This window comes from Gorilla gorilla, chromosome 10, assembly GCF_029281585.2.
Source record: "Gorilla gorilla gorilla isolate KB3781 chromosome 10, NHGRI_mGorGor1-v2.1_pri, whole genome shotgun sequence".
Taxonomy (NCBI): Eukaryota; Metazoa; Chordata; class Mammalia; order Primates; family Hominidae; genus Gorilla; species Gorilla gorilla.
In genome coordinates this window covers 146,200,963-146,211,642 of record NC_073234.2, presented here as the reverse complement: position 1 = coordinate 146,211,642, position 10,680 = coordinate 146,200,963, and positions in this window count along the sequence as shown.

Genomic DNA, 10,680 nt, shown 5'->3' with positions numbered 1-10,680 from the left:
ACACAGATGTTGGAATTACCATACAAGGATTTAAAATAACTATGATTAATGTGTTAAAGGCTGTAATGGAAGAAGTAGACAACATGTAAGAACAGATGGGTAAATGTGGCTGCAGGTACAGAGTTTCACGTGTGCAGGATGAATACGTTCTGGAGGTTGAATGAGCGGCATGATGATTATGTTTAATAATACTGTATTGCAGACTTAAAACCTGCTAAGAGAGCAGATCTGAAATGTTCTCATCACACACAAATACCAAAAGGTAACTGTGTGTGGCTGGCTCTGTTAGCTTGATAGTGCTAATCACTTCGCAGTGTGTAGGTAGAGCAAAACACCATGTTGTATACCTTAAATAGATATGATTTTTATTTGTCAATTATACCTCAATAAACTTGGGGGAAAAAAGAACAGATGGGTAGGTAGAGAAATGAAAATGCTAAAAAAGAATCACAGAAAATGCTAGAAATGAAAATCACTGAAACAAAAACGGTGAAATCCTTTCCCGGACTCATCGGTAGATCGGGCATGGCCCAAGCGAGTCAGTGAACTTCAAAGTGGGTCAGTAGAAACTTCCCAACCTGACATGAGAAAAACACAATGGGAAAACAAACAGCAAAACAAGTCAAATCGAAACAGCATTCAACAACTGCGGGACAATATCAAACGTGTCATATACGTATAGCTGGAATATTAGAAGGAAAAGAGATTAGAGCAGAATAAATATTTCAAGTAATAAGGGCTGACAAATTTCTGAAATTAATGTCAGAACCGAACCAAAGATCCTGGAAGCTCAGAGAACACCAAGCGGGAAATATACCAACAGACATGGCTGGACATGGCACAGTCACACCGCGGAAAACCAATGGAGAGACAGCCTTGGGAGAAGCCGGGGGAAATCACCTGACTTGTGCAGGAACAGGGATAAGAATTCCAGGGGAATTTTCACCAGAAACCACACACGCAAGAAGAGAGAGGAGTGAAACATTTAAAGTGTCAGGGACACACACACACACACACCCCAACCTAGAATTCTATATCCACCAAAATTATCCTTCAAAAATGAAGGAGAAACAAAGACTTTCTCTGACAAAAACAAAAACAGAGGGAACCAGGGAAATGAAAATTAAAACCACAGTGAGATATCACCTGATGGCCATTATTAAAAAGCCAAAAAACAATAGATGTTGGCTTAGATGCGTTGAAAAAGGAGCGTGTGTACACTGCTGGCAGGCATGTGCATTAGTTCCACCTCTGGAAAACAGCATGAAGATTCCTTAAAGAACTAAAAGGCGGTCCCATCATTGGATCCAGCAATTCCACTACTGACTGCACAAAGGAAGTCATTGTAAGAAACACACACACACACACAGCGGTGTGTTTATTGCAGCCCAGTTCACAATTGCAAAGATATGGAGCCAACCCAAGTGCCCGTCAGCTGATGAGTGGATGGAGAGAATGTGGTATGTATACACCACGGAATACTTCGCAAACTCAGCTGTAGAAAAGAATGACAGAATTTCTTTCACAGCAGCTTGGATGGAGCGGGAGGCCATTCTTCTAAGTGAAATAACTCAGGAATGGAAAACAAGGAGCACGTGTTCTCACTTACCAGTGGGTGCTAAGCTCTGGGTATGCAAAGATCGACAGAGTGTCAGAGTGGACACTGGCGACTCAGGAAGGGGAGGCTTTGCAGGGAGGGAGGAAAAACTACTCATTGGGTACAATGTACACTACTTGGATGACAGGTGTGCTACAATCTCCGACTTCACCGATATACAATTCATCCATGTAACCCCAAACCACTTGTACCTTGAAGGCTATAGAAATAAAAAAAAAATGTATAAAAACAGAGAGAAGTCACCACCACCAGACCTGCCCTGCAAGAAACATTAAAAGAAGTTCTTGCGGGAAAAGAAAAACAGTATGTCAGAAACTCAGATCTATAGAAACAAGAGTGTTGGGGAGGGAATACGAGGTGGTGAGGTCTTTGATTTTTCTTACTCTTAATTGATCTAAAATAGAAAGTCTTGCTTGGCATCATAATAGTAATAATGCATTGGATGATTCTAGATTCTGGTTAATTGAAGTAAACAGCCATGCCACAAGGAACGGGAGACGTAAACCAGGACGCCCCACCACAAACAGTCTGCACTCACTCGGGCTGGAGCAGTGTTATTCCAAGGTGGACTTAGTTCAGGTGAATGTCCATTGAGAGCTGCAGCACAGGCACTCGAAAGATTTCGAAAATGTATATAAGTAAAAGTCTAAGAGAGAAATCATATCAAACACTCACCCAAAACCAATAAGGGCAGAAAAAAGGATACTAAGAAAAAAGTATGAACAACACTATGTCCACAAATGTAATAATTTTTTTTTTTTTTGAGACGGAGTCTTTCTCTGTCGCCAGGCTGGAGTGCAGTGGCACGATCTCGGCTCACTGCAACCTCCATCTCCCAGGTTCAAGCGATTCTCCTGCCTCAGCCTCCTGGGACTACAGGTGCGCGCCACCATGCCTGGCTAATTTTTATATTTTTAGTAGAGATGGGGTTTCACCATGTTGGCCAGGATGGTCTCGATTTCTTGACCTCTTGATCCACCTGCCTCAGCCTCCCAAAGTGCTGGGATTACAGGCGTGAGCCACTGCGCCTGGCCAAATATGAGAATTTAAATGAAATGGATCAATTCTTTGATAGATCCAATCTACTAAAACTCACTCAAGAGAAACAGGTGATCTAGATAGTCCCATATCTATTAAAGAAACACAGTGAACACTTAATAAGCGTGCAAAACAAGCACGGCCCAGGTGGCTGCAGCCAACATCATAGTTAGTGGCGAGAAACTGGACACTTTCCCTCTAAGATTGGGGACAGGGCAGAGATGTCTCCTCTTACCTGTTCAACTTTGTATACTGCAAGTCCAGGGTAGTGCAGTAAGATGAGAAAAGGAAGTAGGAGATGTACAGATTGGGACAGAAGGAATGAAACTGTCTTTATTTTTATTCATTTATTTTTTTTGAGATGAAGTCTTGCTCTGTCGTCCAGGCTGGAGTGTAGTGGTGCGATCTTGGCTCACTGCAACCTCCGTCACCTGGGTTCAAGTGATTCTCCTGCCCCAGCCCCTCCAGTAGCTGGGACTACAGGTGTGTGCCACCACACCTGGCTAATTTTTGTATTTTTGTATTTTTTTTTTTTTTTAGTAGAGACAGGGTTTCACCATGTTGCCCAGGCTGACTCCTGACCTCAAGTGATCTGCCTGCCTCGACCTCCCAAAGTGCTGGGGTTACAGGTGTGAGCCACCACACCTGGCCTCAAGAAATTTTTAAGCACAAAGTACAGTATTGCTGACTGCAGGCCTGATGTAGTGTGCCAGATCTCTAGTGCACACTCACCCAGCATGGCTGAGAATTTACACCATTGATCCACAGCTCCCCACGCTCCCTCCCCAGCCTACAGCAGCCACCACTCTCCTCTCTGCTTCTGTGAGGCATTTGACAGTTTCAGAGACCTCATCTAAGTGGAATCATACAAGATTTGTCCTTCTGAGACTGGCTTATTCCACTTGGTGCAATGTTAAGGTCCACCCGTGTTGTTGCGTGTTGCAGAACTGACATTGTTTGAAAGGCTGTGTAGTATTCCACGGTGTGGATCGTGGACCATGTCTGGTGTATCCATTCATCTGTTGATGGACGTGTCAGTTGTTTCCACACCTTGGCTCTTGCAAGCAGCGCTGCGTGAAGTCCACATTCTGTCTATGGAAGTCTTGCAGGGTGGGGAAGAGGGCAGTGGTGGGAAGCATGCGCAGAAAGCAGGAGGTGAGGTCATTGTAAGCAGCGCACCTAGGCTGAGACGTGCACTGGGAAGAGGACATTGCGTGAGGCGTCTGCAATGGCCCAGCCTCTTGTAACAGCCAGGTGGCCCCTACCTGGCCGATAGCTATTGATCACCAAGCCAGCGGCGTCCTTAGCCCAGGGTACTGCGCAAACAACCAAAGCTTGCTCAGGAAAGACTGGATAGTTCGACAAATAACTCAGACATTGACTACAGACGTCACTGGGGGGATTCTGCCGTGAGTCCCTGTGAAGGGATTGGCCAATATCCTCACCACAGGCTGGACACCAAACCCCCCGGCCTGGTCTATCTTCCTCTTACATTGTTCAGGATAGACTCCTGCTCATTCCATGTGGCGCCGTCTTGTTCCCTCACAGTTTTCTGAGATCAGAATCATTATTTGGTAAAGATCCTGGTTTAGGAACATTCTAGATTAGCTCTCGGGATGGCCTCATTCATGGTGTTGTGGGGACTGCTTTCTCCAGGAAGCCCTCCTGCTTCCTGCTTTATCTAGGCCCTTTGGGAGGGGCTCTGTGCCCCCATGGCTCTTGGGACAGGGTCCTGTGTGTTCCTTGTATTCAGTCGGAAGAAACCTCCATCCACCATCTTTATCACTTTAAACCGCACATTGCATACCGGAGACCTACACACAAGAGAAATAATGGGAAGATGCCACATAAACACACAGATCTCCAATTTGTCTTAAAGACTTAGAAGGTTCCTTTCTTAGGTGGCGACCCACCTGGTGGCCCTGAGCAGGTCAGTGACTGTGTGCTCTTGGGTCCACGCCCTTCACTTCCTGCTCTGCTCCGTGGCCCCTGAAAATACACCCCCAGGCTCCCTTGCTGGGTGGCCGCAGGGAGGATCCATGCAGGAAGCTATGGATCTCCAGAGATTGGCGAGTGGGGCAGAGAAGGGCCAGGGCATTTCTCCTGCTGTCTGTGCTCAGAGCACCACCTATGCCCGTGGATCTCCTGTGGCCCCAGCTCTCCCTGGACAGCACCTTCTCTGTGGCCCCAGCTCCCCTGGACAGCACCTTCTTCTGTGGCTCCAGCTTCTGGGGAGCAGCCCCATCCTGGGCTCTCCCTACCTACCCAGCCCATGGTGTTGGCTTCCTGCTGTGGTCTCTGGGGTGCCTCTCTATCATGGCTGAGTTGTGTCTCCCCAAATCTATACATTGAAGCCCTAATTCCTAGCACCTTAGCATGTGGCTGTATTTGGAGACAGCGTCTTTAAAGAGGTGATTTAATTAAAATAAGGTCATGAGGGCTGGCTCTGACCCAGTCAGACCAGTGTTCTTACAAAGAGGAGATTAGGACACAGATACGCATGGAGGGATGAGGACACAGGGAGAAGATGCCATCTGTAAGCTGAGGAGAGAGGCCTCTGGAGGAACCGGCCCTGTTAACACCTTGATCCAGAACTTCCAGCCTTCAGAGCTGCGAGATAATATGCCTCTATTGTTTAAGCCACGTGTCTGCTGTATTTTGTTATGGCAGCCTGGACAGGCTCATAAACTCACCATCCTCTGTTTGGCAATGGATATCAAGTTCCTCCTATTAAACTACCTAGTGTTTTCTTATCACTTTTATTATAGTAGAAGTAAGAGGAAAGTGACATATCTTTAATCCTATGTGTCTATCAAAAGCGGGAAGATACGAGACCCCAGGGCGACACGTGTCTCTCGCTAGGTGTTGACTCTCCCATGTGACCTGCTTAGTCCCTGGTCAGCATCTGACTTTGCAAACTCTGATTTAAGCTTTCAACTGTTCTGCTAAAGCAGTATCAAGAAAGACGAGTGCTTTTTATTTGAGTTTATTGGGTTTCCTGACGAGCTGGGTAAACTGATGCTGGTTTCATCACTGGGGGCTTCTCTGTAATCGGTGGGACACACACATTTTTGAAATTTCTGTACCAAAGGAAAAAACAAGTCCAAAATGTCTCTACTGCTCCTTGTTCATGAACATGGGTCTCCTCTGCTTTTAGGTGAAATATTCTTAGTGTTTTTTTTTTCACGTAATCAAGGAGATGAAACAATTCAGAGCTGTCTAAGGCCGTCAGAAATGTCTCCAACCAATCTCCTTCAGGTTTTATCTGTGCTTCGCTATGTTGGGCTTCAAATCATTCTTTTTATAATTTTTGGAGAAATTCCAAAGTCTGTAAACAGCTCTTAACTTGTTCTTAAAGGGACTGAAGAAAAACACACACACTCTGAGCAGAAGGAAGATAAAATAAGAGAAACCGCATCTCTGGGACTTCTGGGTTTGAACATGATGTCTTTGTAGATGTGAGCACAGGGGCTGAGCCTGATGAAGAGCCAGGCACGTGGGTTCTAAGCGGCTTTTTGCTTCTCTGGGGAAGTGTATTAAGAGTGATGCGTGGAAACAGCCAGTGGCCAGCGTGTGCCCCTGCCCCTTCCCGGGTTCCTTCTCTGCAGGGCAGCTGCCTTCTTGTTGGCTGTTACCAAATGATTTCATCCCTGAGCCAATGGAGAATTGTGATGTTTGACTTTGCGCTCCGCTGGGATGACTGTTAGAGCCAGCTTTTAAAAACAGCAGACACCAGGCCGCGTTGCTCTGCCCAGATCCCTCCAGTGACTCTTGTCTTGCTCACAATGAAGCAGGAGTTCTTGCAGCATCTGAAAGCCACACCAGCTGGTTTCCGGGTCCCTTCTCTCCCTCCCTTCCTCCCTCCCTTCTTCCTTCCTTGTAACCCATCCATGCTGGCCTCTGCAGTTCCTCAAACATGCTGTACATCTCCTCCTGGGGCCTGTGTCCTCACTATTCCCTCCACCAGGCACACGTTCCTCATGCACACCAGCTCCCTCATTCCCCAGATCACTCCCTCCACGGCCACCTTCCCAGGCCCTCCCGGGCCACCCCAGGCCCATCTCTCCTCAGTCCCTGGTTTCTTAGCACTGACTATAACTGCCTTGCTAGTATTGATTGGTATTTGTTTACTGTTTGCCTTTCCGTCCTGCGCACAGAGGCCCGGTGAGAGTAGGGGCCCTATCAGCGCCTCTGCTGAACTCTGAGCACTGCGGGCAGTGCACGACACAGAGTCAATGCTTGGAAAGATGTCCTGATGGAATGACCCCGTCCTTTAAGTAGAGGGGCCAGGCAGATCCTCACATCAGCCCTGAGGCACGGGAAGACCTGCTGTCCTGCATCCACTCTGCAAGCTGACCAGCCTGGGCAGGAAGAATGCCTGGAAGCAGTTTCAGCGCCGGGGTGGGGAGGAGGGGTGGGGGAAGGTGGGGGGGTGGGGGCGTGAGGGAACCTTCTCTACTCCAGCCACAGAGTCCACAGCAGGAGAACCTTCTCTACTCCAGCCACAGTGGTCGGCCTGTCTCTCCCCCTTTCTTCCTCTCTTTCTTCTTCTGCTCCTCTTTCTCCTCCTCCTCCCCCTCCCCACCCCCATCACACCCACCCCTGCTGGAGGTGGAGGAAGGCCTGTCTCACCTGCAGAGGGAGACTGGGTGTGTGCTGTGATGGGACGCGTGCCCCCTTAGCATTTCCTGAACTCGGGGGTAAGTTTCCCCAGTAGCTGGGCCCGGTGGTTCAGGCTTTCTTACTGTGCCCTGAAGGACTGTGATTTTCTGTTTTTCTTAGGTTTTGAAAGTAACCTTTATTTTTAAAAAGTTAATGTATGTGTTATAGGAAACTGAAAAACACAAGAAGCAAGCGTGGAGTCACCCACAGCCACAGCAGTGTACCGTGGGACGTGGGACTGTGCTTTTCCAGCCCAGGAAGAGCTGCTAGGTGGCAGCCCCGGGACATGGAGCCATTGCTCAGACAGCCTCAGTGGGAGCTGCTGTGGCTGTTGGGACAGGTGTCTCCACAGGGAGTGTGAGTGCGAGTGTGAGTGTGAGAGTGCGAGAGTGTGAGTGCGAGTGTGAATGCGAGTGCGAGTGAGTGTGAGCGTGTGCGTGCAAGTGCGACTGTGACTGTGAATGTGAGTGCAAGTGAGTGTATGAGTGTGAGTGTGAGTGTGTCAGTGAGTGTAAGTGCAAGTATGAGTGTGAGTGCGAGTATGAGTGAGTGTGAGTGCTAGTGCGAGTGTGAATGTGTGAGTTCGAGTGTGACTGAGTGGGAGTGCAAGTGAGAGTATGAGTGTGCGAGTGCGAGTGCTAGTGTGAGTGCAAGTGTGTGAGTGCGAGTGAGTGTGCATGACTGTGAGAGTGCGAGTGTGAGTGTGAGTGTGAATGCGAGTATGAGTGTGAGAGTGCGAGTGTGAGTGCTAGTGTGAGTGCGAGTGAGTGTGAGTGTGCATGACTGTGAGAGTGCGAGTGTGAGTGTGAGTGTGAGTGCGAGTATGAGTGTGAGTGCGAGTGTGAGTGCTAGTGGGAGTGTGAGTGCAAGTGTGAGTGCAAGTGAGTATGAGTGCGTGAGTGTGAGTGTGAGTGCTAGTGGGAGTGTGAGTGAGAGTGTGAGTGCAAGTATGAGTGCGTGAGTGCGAGTGTGAGTGCTAGTGTGAGTGCAAGTGTGAGTGTGAGTGTGGACGCTCCACCTTCCCCCTGGCGCAAGGCTCTGGATGAGAGGAGAGCTCTTCCCACAGTCCCAGAACCCAGGAGTCAGGGGACCTGAGACACCAACCTTCCATCCTGCACGGTGCAGTCTTATTTTGGTGGATTATCAAGGGCCGATTTTGTCTTCGATGCTTGCGTCCTATGTGGATATATGTGCATGTGTGTGAATATGTGTAATATCTAACATGTATATAGTATAAATTTAGTGATATTTAATAATAGCTTTTAAAAATACCTGTAAGATTTTATCGTAAATACAGTAAATTTACCCTTTTTAGGCTTAAGTTCAATGATTTTTACTAAATAATAGAGCTTTGAGTAAAAGAGAGATAGTGGTGTAAAATGGATCTTTCACTCCCAGACTCTCAGTCCCCAGCCCCTCTCCCTATGGAGGTAACCGCCATTCCCATGGTGGGCATCCTGTAACAGCCAGTACACATACAGGCATCCTTGTCTAATATGCAAATGCAAGACTACATAATACCATTCTTTTTTCCCCACTCAGTATGTTTTGGAGATCGTATTGTAGCACCACCTCATTGGGGGCTGCTGAACTGTGTGTCTATATCCTTTGCCAATTTTTTTCTATTGGATTGTTGGTCTTTTTCTTATTGATTTGTACGAGCTCTTTATATATTAAGCAAGGTAGTCCTCAGCTTGTCAAGAGACAGACCTATGAAACCAATGACGCTTAAATTTCAGAGACCTCCTTTGCATAAGCTCTCATGAGACCCCGGAGAGGACTGAGCAATGGGTTCACAAAGTTGACTCAGGTTTATTTTAACTGCAGGCATTTAAAATGATTGTATCTTTCCACCGAGGTTTTCCCTGGTGTGAGTGATGTCAGAGAGGCTGTGGGCATTTTTGGGGACTAGGTTAAGATAAATCTAAGTTACAGTTACCTTGAATTTGAATTTAGAGGGATGTGTTTTAACTGGTTTGCTGTCACTTCTGGGTCTGTATTATCAGCAGCCATCATGGTACCACTTCCTGTCATGCTTCCCCCACTCTCTGTACTGAATTATTCTTCATGACCCTGTGTGACCAAAGCTTTTATCATCATATACCATGTATGGTATTTGGCACCACAAACATGAGTAGCGGGTGAGAAAGGAGGTTTGAAATGGGTGGAGACCAAAGCCAGTCTGTGGCTAATTCTTTCAGTCTTCAGATATAAACTGCAAATGGGGAGTGTCGCTGTCACCAATGCACAGTGAGAAGAGAAGTTCTTCTGTCCGGAATATTCTCAATAATGCAGCAAACACAAGTATGAACCATCTTAAATTTATTTTGTTTCTTAATGGTATTCAAATAAAAAAGACGTCAGAATTCCTATGCTTAAAGGACACACTCTATAATAGTAGCTTAACAGCAAGCCCATTTTTACTACAACTCTACTTGAAATAAATTCATTAAAAAAACCATTTTTTTAAAACTTTCGTTTTAGTTTCAAGGGTACAAGTGAAGGTTTGTTACATACATAAACTTGTGTCAGGGGGGTTTGTCGTACAGATTATTTCATCACCCAGGTATTAAGTCCAGTACCCAATAGTGATCTTTTCTGCTCCTCTCCCTCCTCCCACCCTCCACCTCAGGTAGACAGTAGTGTCTGTTGTTTCCTTCTTTGTGTTCATAAGTTCTCATCATTTAGCTCCCACTTATAAGTAAGAGCATGTAGTATTTGGTTTTCTGTTCCCATGTTAGCTTGCTAAGAATAATGGTCTCCAGCAACATTCATGTTCCTGCAAAAGACATGATCTCATTCTTTTTTATGACTGCATAGTATTCCATGGTGTATATGTACCACATTTTCTTTATCCAGTCTGTCATTGATGGGCATTTCGGTTGATTCCTTGTCTTTGCTATTGTGAATACTGCTGCTATGAACATTCACATGCATGTGTCTTTATGGTAGAATGATTTACATTCCTCTGGGTATGTAACCAGTAATGGGAATGCTAGGTCGAATGGTAGTTCTGCTTTTAGCTCTTTGGGAAATCGCCATACTGCGTTCCACAGTGGTTGAACTAATTTACGCTCCCACCAACAGTGTGTTAAGTGTTCCCTTTTCTCTCAATCTCACCAGAATCTGTTATTTTTTGACTTTTAAATAAAAGCCATTCTGACTTGTATGAGATGGTATCTCATTGTGGTTTTTATTTACATTTCTCTAATGATCAGTGATATTGAGATTTTTTTTCATGTGCTTGTTGGCCACATGTATGTCTTCTTTTGAAAAGTGTCTGTTCATATCCTTTGCCCATTTTTTAATGGGGTTGTTTTTTCTCTTGTAAATTTGTTTAAGTTCCTTATAGATGCTGGATA